Source organism: Mus caroli, chromosome 19 (genome assembly GCF_900094665.2).
Source record: "Mus caroli chromosome 19, CAROLI_EIJ_v1.1, whole genome shotgun sequence".
Lineage (NCBI taxonomy): Eukaryota > Metazoa > Chordata > Mammalia > Rodentia > Muridae > Mus > Mus caroli.
The window spans coordinates 2,585,740-2,597,716 of NC_034588.1; positions in this window are offsets into that span (position 1 = coordinate 2,585,740).

An 11,977-nucleotide genomic window follows, 5' to 3' on the forward strand; every position below is an offset into this window, starting at 1 on the left:
GGTGAATACTCACACGTGTAAACAGGAAACTAGAGAAGAGTTGAGGCAGGAGGTAGGACCGCCCTCACCACATAGCAAAGCACCAACTGCAGCAGCACGTGGACTGGAACTGGCATAGAAACACACCAGCCGCTGTACTGCCTGGTGGCTGTGACATAGAAACACACCAGCAGCTGTACTGCCTGGTGGCTGTGACATAGAAACACACCAGCCGCTGCCGGGTGGCTGTGACATAGAAACACACCAGCCGCTGCCTGGTGGCTGTGACATAGAAACACACCAGCCGCTGTACTGCCTGATGGCTGTGACATAGAAACACACCAGCCGCTGTACTGCCTGGTGGCTGTGACATAGAAACACACCAGCCGCTGCTGGGTGGCTGTGACTTGAGTTATGTGTAGCAACAAGAAGCTTCCTACCCACACATCACTTCTTACAAAGTCCAGATAGAACCAACAGAAAAAAAAAAAAAAAAAAAGCATGAGATTCAAAGGATAGTGTTGAATTAGACCAAGCTTTCTGAGCTCATCATAAGATGCAGAAAAAAATACCAATAAACAAGTACATCTGTATATTTAAAATGCTCAACAGCAAAATGTCATAAACTATAAAAGTCAGAGAGGATCAGAAGTACTTGCAACACAAATAGTTACTTTCCTTAATATGTAAAGAACACTTTAAATCAATAAACACACCAATTAAAGCTACAATTGAGAATTACCCTTCACTTCTCGCATTGACGAATGCCCAAGTTTAGGGACAAGCATTGGTAAAGGTGTGGGGAAGGCCAACTGGAAGCATCTTACAGAAGGCTTAGCTGGTGCATCCTGTGTCCGTCCCCATGCTTCTCCTCGGGCATACTTGCCTCGACACATGAAAACACATATAAATAGATATTTAAGACTTAGTACAATACACTCAGTGTTGCTAGAAACAGCTCAGTTGTTCCCCCGAGCAGGACTGGGTAGTCTAAATGTGGCTACAGCTCTGTTGGCCCAACAGTCCCAAGTGCAAGACAAGGTGTGGAGAGCCTGCATGCTACCACACTATGCCCTGTCTGGAAAGCAAGAGGTCACCTACACATTTGCAGTTTTAACATGAACAAGTATCACTTTAAACATTCTGTGTGTATAAGGGGCAAAAGCTGGAGGGAACGCGCTGTGGGGTTACACAGTCAGCAGAGGGGACAGTAGACTGGTCACCAGAGTGAAGGGAGAAGCCCAACATAACCTGCTGTGGAAGAAGAGGCTGCCAGACAGACGCTGGCCCCACCATCCGGTGTCCAACTCTCTGGGACCCTGGGAGGCAAGGATGAGACAGAGGGAGCTCACACCTGTTCCCTGGGCAACTTGGTGGCCTTAGAGGACAGAGTAGCCTTAATCTAGAAAGTGGGGCGGGAGTACAGAAGGAACAAGCAAGTCTGAATGTAGCTTTCCCAAGTGTCATAGCCGTCCTCATGAAGGGTTTTTATAGTCCAGGCTGCAGAGCAGAGGCTGGCCTCAAACCCTGATCCTCCTGCTTCCACTACCCCAGGGCGGCATGGCCACTGCGTATTATCATGCCTGGTTGGACTTCTGTTTTTAAACTGTTTAAGGTAAGAACCAGAAAGCTGCCTGAGGCTCAAAATCCATTATCATTCCAACAGCACCTGGTAAGTTCTGGTAGGGGCATGAAGTGCAGGCACCCACCAGCGCTAACAGAACCTCAAGGCTGGGAGGAGACCAGAAGTTGATTTTGGCTGTAGAAATGCTAACCTCTGAACAAAACAAAGTCCGAAACTCAAGAGTGGAGGGGAGTCAGCGCATTCGGGAGAACCTGAAGCTGCAGTTGGGAGCCCTCGGCCTCCTTCAGGCCTGGCTTCATCAGTGTCCCAAGGAATAAAAAGCTCAGTGGCCACTGCTTGCAATGACCAGAAAACTCTGGAATAGCCTGAAGGCATCAGTAGGAGAAGGGTCAAAATTATTGGGTCTACGTGATAAGACAAAATATTATGGAGTTATAAAAACAGTACATATTGCATGACTCCACTTAAAACAGATTAGTAATCTTAGGTGATGTCATGAAAGGGAGAGGTCTAAGACTAGAAATCCTGGCACCACACACAGGAGAGGGACATCAAGATAACACGCTGTGGTTTTTAAGTATTTTACTCCCAGTTCATGACTATGACCCATGAAAGTTACGACAATTATAGTATCCAGCCCTATCCATTAAACAGTGCTGACAGAAGCATCTGCCCAGGCCTACCTTTAATCTGCAGTTCCGGCCTCCTTAGAAGAGCCACGCTGATGCAAGGATTGCAGAGGAAAAGTTCAGTTGTCTCAGGACAGAAGAACTGAGACCTTTGCAAAGTCACACTCTTGTGTCTTAGACCTTGGGGTCCCAATCAACTAAGCCATGGATATCAAATTTATACACATAAATGAAAAGAATCTCACATCCCAAGTAGTCTCCATGGGCCACTGTGAACATGTGACAGAGCCAAGAAAACACCCAACAGAAACGGGAAGTTCCATGTGCAAAGTGCCTAAGACAAACCAACAAGGACTCTTACACTCACGCCCACAGGCCTGCTGTCACTGCAGAGGGCAACAGAACACCGCAGTTGTCTGACCCACAACTGCTACCCACCAGACGGGGCATAGGGGATTGCCAAGAACATGATCTCACAGTACAGCTGTCGATCCCTGACACAGAGGGGACACACCTTCATCGCTGGCAGGAAAACTGAAATTTAACGTGTGGGCGACACAGCCAGGGTAAGAAAGGGCAGCTGTGTGCTCAGAGCCCCGACTAAGTGCAGTCCTGTCATCCTGAGACATTCTACAGAAGAAAGGGATGTGGCCTGTCTCCATAGAGACGGGACTAGGAGATCAGCAGGACACATCTTATCCTGCGTTGTTGATGATCACAGTTACCTCTGGATTGTGAGTGCTCAGGCGGCTTCTGTCTGAGTTACTCCTCTAATGAGGCTATAGAAGAGGTGACCTTGTCACTGGCATGGGTGTCAAGGAGCTCTGTACACAGCAGCAGATAAATTCCATCCATTTAAAACAAATGTTCCAGAAGACCACGAGCAATTTAATTCTTCTACAGAGTTACAAACAGCAAAATATCTACTTTGAAGAATTCATTGGGTAAGGATTTTTTAGCATGATATCGGCCTGACAGACGGAGGGCAGTGTGAAAGTCACAGGCAGGGAGCAAGCTACTTTTGCTACTGCCTTGGTTTTCATATTGATGGAAGAGTCAGACATGTTGACAAATGTTTAAAAATAAGGAAGCAATGAAAGAATCACACTATGAGCCAGAGACTAATATTCGTCCAGTTTGTGCATCCAAGGTCCAACAAGGACAGGATACTGATGATGTCAGCAGACCTTCCTACCAGATGCTAAAAACCAGATTGTTTTTTTATTTGTAAAAACAAAAACTAGAGCATGAAGTATCCAATGCTTTAGACACATGATTATGAAAGACTGGTATTGGGGAAAGCAGAGCGATAGCTCACCACCATTCTTAGCAGTGGGAGGAAACCGCCTGAGTGAGAAGAATATCTCTGTCCACAGGGCGAGCCCAGACAAGAACAGCTGGAGAAAAAAGAACCGACTCCAAGCAACTTATCAGCTATGGTTAGATTTAGATGGTTTAAATCCTTGTACATCATATATATCTTGGTCTTAATAATTGAGAAAATAAGGAGATACGTTTGATAGACCTGGTCCAAGATAACCCTCCTAAATACAAACACTGCAAGGTCACTGTGGCTGAAGATGGAAAATGCAGACAGTGGGTTAAACCGTAAAACTCGTGATTGGCCAATCGTTACAGAAAGGTAGATTAAGACGAGGCACGCCGGGCGGTGGTGGCGCACGCCTTTAATCCCAGCACTCGGGAGGCAGAGGCAGGTGGATTTCTGAGTTCGAGGCCAGCCTGGTCTACAAAGTGAGTTCCAGNCCAGCCTGGTCTACAAAGTGAGTTCCAGGACAGCCAGAGCTATACAGAGAAACCCTGTCTCGAAAAACCAAAAAAAAAAAAAAAAAAAAAAAAGACGAGGCACTTTTACGCTCTGAGGATGTAACTCAGTGGTAGAGTACTTGCCTACTGTTTTTAAAACAAAACAGTAACAGAAAACAAAGGAATAATACAGACTTTCTAACGTTGGATCTGGCAATGACTTCTTAGATATGACACCAACAGTACAGGCAACAAAAGCAAACACACACTAACAACGCCACAGAGTAAAACTGGGGCTGAGACGATGGCTTTGTGGGTAAAGGCGTTGGCTGCCAAACCTGATGGACATTATATTCAGTCTCTCAGATGTGTGGGGTGGAAAGATTGACTCCCACAAGCTGTCCCCTGACCTTCAGGAGTGCTGTGACACAGACCCGAGGAGTGGAAGCAAGCACAAACACACACACAAAATAATACATGCCACTACAAGAAAAACAGCTCAGCAGGCACCTTTATGGAGTGGAAGAAAACGTCGGGGAAGTCATAGCTGATCACAGAGCTAACACCCAGAAGACAGCCAAATCCTGCAGGTCAACAGTGGTTAACAAATCCATAGCCTTTTAAGCATAAAAAGGACTCCAAGGACATGGCCAATAGGCATACGGAGTGGGAGACCACAGTGAATGTCTGTCAGTCACCCTACATCCATCAGGATGCCTGTGCTGTATCCTAAACAGCTGAAGATGCGTTCTCAGAAAGATATCTGCATCCATCCACCCATCCATCCCACAGCAGGGAAGACACAAGAACAAGAGGCCCACAGGCAGAGGCAATAGGAGCATGCTTATCAGCACACAGATGCTGAAAAAGGTACAAAATACCAATGACTTAGCTTGTATGAAAGCAAAGAGAATCATACAACCAAGATGAAAAATCATCAGTCAACAAGATCAAGGCTGGATTCCAGTGGATAAAGTTGCCGGTGGCACAAACCTGATGGTTGAGGTTGAGCCCTGGGATCTCTGACCTCCATACACACGCCTAACACTGAAAATAACTAAGACAAGAGAAACACTATTATTCTACATACAAGTAGCCACTCACAGAAAGGGACTGGGAAAACCACATTTTAAGTTGCCTAACGGGTAGTTTCAGATTTTGCAAGGTCTGGAGGCCAGTTGTCCAACTCTAATCTGCTAAACACCACTAAACTGGACTTATAATGGCTAAAGTTTCTGCGGAGTGTACCTGACCACAAAGTGTTACAATGGCAATCAATCAACCAACCAATCAAATGCTAAGGACACTCTGTGAGCCAATGGTATGTATACACACACAGGGAAGCTGGAATCGTAACATTGTCCATGTACACTGCCAGCCACACTACTCAGGTCTATGCACACACTAGCTTCACAGAAACGTTTACAGAACAGTACCTCAGAAAAAGCCCGCTGGACAACAACTGAGCAATGTGAGCCTACAGTTAAGAGGATTTGACAGTCGTTTTATTCTAGAAACTGATTTTGATATCTTAACAGAGGTGAAGCAGCTTGAGCAACAAGTCAGTCACTAAACCCTGATTTCCCAAAAGGAAACCAACAGCTGAAGGCAGGCTGGCACGCCTGCCCAGCAGCGGACAGCACCTGCTGCGGGAGGAAGTCGTCCTCTCCCTCCACGCGTGTTCGTGTGTAAATAGGATTGTTTAAACAGACAGTAATGCAGTAGAGCATTTGGAACTACTAAAAGGAAGCTTTGAATGTCAGGACACAGTTCTCACTATGCACCACAGAAAACCCATTCTAGACAGAACCAAGGCACAATCCCACTGTTGTCAAAGTGTACGTGTAGAGCTGATGCCCAGGAAGAGAAAAGTCTGAGACATGTGCCGGTGCGCTCGTTAATGGAAAAGAGTGTTTTCCCCCATTTGCTTTTCTGCAAAACTTACAGTCCAACCTTTTTTATGCTTGAGAACTCAGTAAGAAAGCACTGAGGTGTGGGAAGGACAGAGGCAGGTGACAGTTGCCCTCAGCAGCCTAGCACAGGTTCGAGGAGGGCATCCTATCCCAGAAGGACTCAGGATCCCACCTGATACCTTATTTTTGTTTTGTTCTCTTCCTGACAATCCTATTTGCATCCAGATTTTGGGAAGGACATACAAATATTAGCCTGTCAGAAGCCCCTACATTACTTGCTTCAGCAACAGCACCTAAGGCATGGACATGGCCCCGGTTAATGCTTCCGCAGGCCCTGAGCAATGCAGACATAAGCTCACATTAAAGGTTCTTCTGGTGGCTTAACATCCTAAGATAAACTCAATGGCACATGTCGGGGTTGTCAGGATTGGAAACGTCATTCCCTTTTTGTAGCAGGCCAACATCTGAACTTGCCAGTGTTTCCAAGCTGGGAGGAGTCTATGGTTGCTGTCAGAACATGTTTATCTCTAAAGAACGTTTGTTGCTTCCTGCCCCACAGCATTCCAGTCACAGGATCATCGTCAGCACTACAGAACCCCAGCTGCCGCTGGGAGCTCAGAGCATGAACCCAATCCAAGGCTTCTGGTTGAGGAATGGTGGGTGATAGGACGGCCATCCGATCACCCCGGTGACTCACATCTGTGTCCCAACACTCGCAAGGCTGAGAGAGGATTATTATGAGCTTCGTACCATCCTGGGCTACAGAGTAAGAATGTCTCAAAACAAGTAAATAAACTCAAGCCAAGTCTTACAAGTCTCCACTCGGGAGAGCTCAGCCTTTGGCTTGTTAGTGAGCCACCTCTAACACAGCTGGGGAAGTATTCCTTACCAGCCCGCTGACACAACATGGAGAGCTTTGTAAGTATAAAACCCAAAAGGTCCGATAAGAGGAAAGTGGAGGCGCAGAAACTAGGTAAGAAGCCAGAATGTCGCTGGGATAAACCAGACACAGAGGCAGGTAGACAGGCGTGACGGCGCACAGGCACACACCTCTAATCCCAGACACATTTGGGAGGCGGTCATTAGTAGATCGTTGAATTCTAGGCCAGTCTGAGCTATATAGTGAAACCTTTCCTCAAAATACCAAAATGAGTAAAAAGAAAAAAATTGTGGGTGAACTTAACCCTTGGAGTCCCAGAAGCCTAGACAGCACTACTGGGACACCCCATTCTGACTTCTCAGCACAAGAGAGAGGTCACTGACAGACTGACCAAAAAAAAAAGAACAATACAATACACAGGAATGAGAACACAGCCAGCCTGGCGGCTCTCACTTCCCACCCTCTGCTTGGTCTCCAACCTACTCCAGTTCAAGACTCATCCTTGCCGCCGAGACAACAGTTCCATACAGAGCCACAGGCTACCCTCTGCTCTCAGCAAGCAGGCTCCAGTCCTAGCAGAGGCTGGCAGGGTTCTAAACTCACAATCTGTCTAAGCAGTAACATTTTCCAGCTTTAATGACACACCACTCAGCCAAATTCAGGGCAGGTTGGCTGGCAGGGTTCTAAGCTCACAATCTAAGCAGTAACATTTTCCAGCTTTGATGACACACCACCCAGCCAAATTCAGGGCAGGTTGGCTCCTATAATGGATTAGCTACATACCCAGGACTGTTTACAAGGCGTGGCCCACTTCCTGGATTCCCAGGGCTTCTGACCACACCCTTCCCATGGTAAAAAACCTTAGTCATGTACCAAAAAACACAAAAGCAGCCCAAGCCCCCGCTCTTTAGGCAGACAGAATTGCATGTACAGACTGAAATCTCAAGCCCACACCAGCTTCCAAGAGTGAAAATATGAAAAGCTCATACCATAAAGACATTTTTCCCAAACTAAAAAGCCATACTATTTGGAATATGATCTAGATCATGCTCAGAATACTCCCTTACCTGCAGTGCCATTATCCCATGTAACTCAGTGTCATGTCTGCAGCCATTGTCCGCTCACAGTGAGCAGCCCTTCCCTCTCAGAGTTGACAGGCTGCTTAGACCAGACCTGCTCTAACTGCTTCCATGGTGCAGTGCATCTTGGCCTAACTATATGAAGGTAAAGTGAAAGAGGTCGAGAATGTAACAGCCATGACAATTCTAAGGAGCTTCAATCTCAAACCTTTATTTTGCTGTAAAGGGGAGAAAAATGATTAGAGGGTTTGTACACTGAACACTTTAGTACAGAGAAGCGGGTGCGACCGACCTGCAGTTACAGTCACATTTCCCCATTCCACACAGCTGTTCCAGTAAGCGATCTTGCCCTGGTCACACCACTTTAAGCATACTCACAAAACAACCACAGGGTTTTCACAAATACACAAATAAACAGGGTTTTCAGAACCAATTTTTACAAAGTGTTATCTAGTAAGATGACCCCGGGCCCAGTCTCTTTTATTTCCCAAACTGCTTTGACTGACAGTTTAACAGCTTCCCCTCTGCTCAGGGATGGATTTAAAGCACCATTCAAGCCAAACCCACAATGGATGTATTCAGTTTCTACAAGCATCACAATGATCTCATAGCAAGCGCAAGACCCCGTCCCCTTGTCACAATGACTGATTTGCAAGGTTAAATGAGCAGACCCTGTTGTCTTCTGGCCAATTCCAGAAATTCAAGATGTTTTGAAGGCATGGCTCACACATTAAATTCCTGTATGTGTTGTATAAGGCATGATTCCCATATGAAATTCCTTTAGATAGCAGCATTGTAATTCCTAATCACACAGTGTGACAGTATTTCAATAGAGACCCAGAAAAGTCTGCCAACCTCCCGTACTATGGTTTCAGAGCCCACAATGGAGGCGTTTACCAAGCCCCTCCCAGCTTCAATTCTTGACCATCAGCTCTGCCGCACCAGGCTCCACCCCACGGCCTGTGGCCCGCCTGGGTCAGGGTAGTGACACCATCTATTGAGTAACTAAGAAAAGCTTTCAATGTCACCCTTCCCCATTCAACAGTGAAGCAAAACAATTTTGCTTTTCCCCTTGTAGGATTTTAGTATTTTCCAAGCAACTGCATCTCAAAGTAGTGTCACCCGCAGTAGGGATTTACCATCAGCCTTTAGATCTTCATGTGACCTATTTAGTTCCCAAACTGTTATTCCCATCAACCCACAGTTCCAGGTACAATCCTCCTTCAATCCACCAATGCCAAGCTGAGCCCTGCTTTCTCCCACAAGTCCCATATCTGGTGCCAAAAGTATTCCCAAGCTCGATCCGTAACTCAGGTTTCACCTTGGAAAGCCATGTTTCAGAGGACACTGTCATCTGAGAGCAGGGCTGAGAACCCAGGCCAGCCTGGTATACACACAGCCAGGCCCTAAGTCATAAAAGCTAATGAGCAAAAGGGGCCAGAACCACTGTTGCCACTCACCCACCCAGTACGAAACCCACAGCCTCCGAGAGACCATTCCCAGGGACCACTTCAGGCCCACCGTCCCCTTCTTAGTCCAGAAGACGTCCCAAAGCCCAAATTAGATACGGCATCTACCAAGTCGGCAGAATTTGTGGCTAACTTGCGCCTTCCCACTGTTAAACCACAAACCCTACCCATTTAACAACCAACTCCATCCAAGGAAGACTCCTCCACACCAGTCATTTACAACCCAACAGCTTTCCCCAACACCCACAAGTTTTCAGTTAAGAATCCCTCTGACCAATGCAGAGGCAGGCAGGCTGCAGAAGCAGGGAAGGTGGGCGAGGTCACTGGGCTCCCGATCTACAGTACAGCACGCTGCGCAGAAGTTAAAAAGTGTCCTACACCTTACGGAATCTTCTTGAGGCCAAGTTCGCAGCACAGAACTACAAAGGCTGGATGGAGGCTTGTTTAGAAGATGCAGCAGCCGAATGAACGCCTCTACCACCAGGAAAAAGGGTGCCTGCTGGCATTCATGCATCCGCAAAGAATGACGCTCTCAGAACAAGACATTCATCTGGAACATTCACAGCCGACGACCCCTCCGGCTGGAAGCACCTGCCCACCCCCTACAAGCTGACTTCAACGATGGCCTCCTGAACACAGGGCTTCCTGAGAAAGGCCTGGACCCAGGGCAGGGACGCGCTTCCTAAGCCTCTGGAATTCACTGTGTAGGCATCAGCCGAGGCCGCTGTCTCCTCCAGGGTGAGCCCTCCTGCACTGCTACGACTCACACTGGCAGGGGCTCCATTTCTCCTGGTGCCATCTGCTTGCCATGGTGTACACTATAGTGATAACCATGTCCATGAAGCATTTGGGTGACTGGAAACATGGCTGTGAGCCCACCCCAGGGTCCACATTCACATCCCGCCCTCTGTGAATCAACACCATCCCTCCCCGCCCAGTCAGGGTGTCCTCCACCTTTACCAAAATGTTGTGCCCAAGACTCCAGCACGGACTCTACATCCTCCTCAGGCTTACCAGATGACCCAGAGGCAAGGCTTTAAGTGACCCCTTAACCTCAGAGTGAGGGGGAGAGTAGGGAAGAGTGAGACCACAGAAGAGGAACCACGGAACCTAGGCAAAGTCCAGAGAGGGCACTGCTATCTGAAAAATAAAGTTGTGATTAATATGGCCCCAAGACTTGCGCCTTCAGTCTCCATGGTCTCCATGCCTGGCAGACCTGGCAGTAAAAACGACTCCTTGTCTCTGCAGCCTCCTCCGGCCTCCCCTTGCACCCAGAAGTGGGTGCAGACAGGCCACACCCAAATTACATACCACCCTGGGCCAGAGCTGTCCGCCCAGCGAAGCTAAGTCCACCTTCCATAAGACCAGGCCTCATCCCCAGGTGGGTTCACAACCCCTTATCTGGAAAAAAAGGGGTCTGCTGGTTTTGTCAAGATCAAAGGTGACCTCCACTCCGCACCTAGTTCTGCCCGACTCACTGCCTGTCCTCTATGATTTCCGGGACCTCAAGGGCCCCCAGTCCACCCGTCTCCTCCAACTGCTGCTCTGCCACTCAAGCTGGGACACTGCCCCCATGTAGGCCTGTGAAACTTGTGCCCTCCTGGACATCAAGTGCCCCCATGCCAGCAGACAGCAGGGATAGCCTGGTCTTGAAGGTGGCTGGCTCTGTGTGGATTGTTAAAGGCGCTTTGGAAGCTGCCTTCCACACGACCACTGTCCCAAAATCTAGTCTCCTTTATACTGAGCGCCGCTTCTCCTCGCACCCCCATCCTAGTGGCTGCCTCTAACTCTGCCACCTCTCTCATCTGAGCCCTGAACTGGCCACTGCCTCCCCACCACTAGCCCCAAGAGCGAGCCCTCCTTGTCACTAACTCCTACAGGTGGAGGGTACAACTTTTGCTTTTATAGTCTTGTGTCGCGTCACCCAAACATTGCTAAAACGGAACGATTCCTCCACGGGCACTTAAAAAAGAAGTTCCTCCCTGACCCAGCCACAGAGCCAAAGGAGCCCACGAGGGGCGGGTCATGGCCTCCGTCGACGGCCACTCCCTCAGATTGCTCAATGATCCTTTTCTGCTCCTAGCGGTGCGTCACAGGATGAAGGGCATATCCCTCCCAAGATGGTATTTGGGCGGTGAACACCACCCGGGGTTAAGTCCCCATTGCTGCTGGGGTGGGCAGACCTGACTGCTTCCAGAAGGGTAGGGTCAGCTGTTGGGGGAGAGGGTCACACCGAATGACAGCGCTGAAGGAAAAGTACATGGGTCGCCTCAGGTCACCACGCCCCGATGAGGCCGGAAAGTAGGGCCGGCAGAGAGCCTGGAAAATTCCACTCGGTGGCGGAGGGATCTCTGCGGTGGCGCGTCAGGCGGTGGGGGGTGGGGGCGGGACCGAGCGCGTGACTCCTCGGGCGTTGCCGCCGCCTGCTCGCAGGGTGACGTCAGTGCGGGCAGCCGCAGGGTGGGGGTGGGGAAGAACTAGCCCAGCAGCTTGGGTGGAATGCTTAATTGCGTCTAAGGTTAATAAAATGCGGGAAAGGTGGTTGGAAGCTATGATAAAGCAAGATTTTTGTATGGCCCACATGCATATAGAATGAGTGTGTGTATGTAATGTTTATGATTGAAGAGCGCCCAGTACAGATAAGTGATTTTAGAAAACATTTTTGCTTTGGGGTGTGGT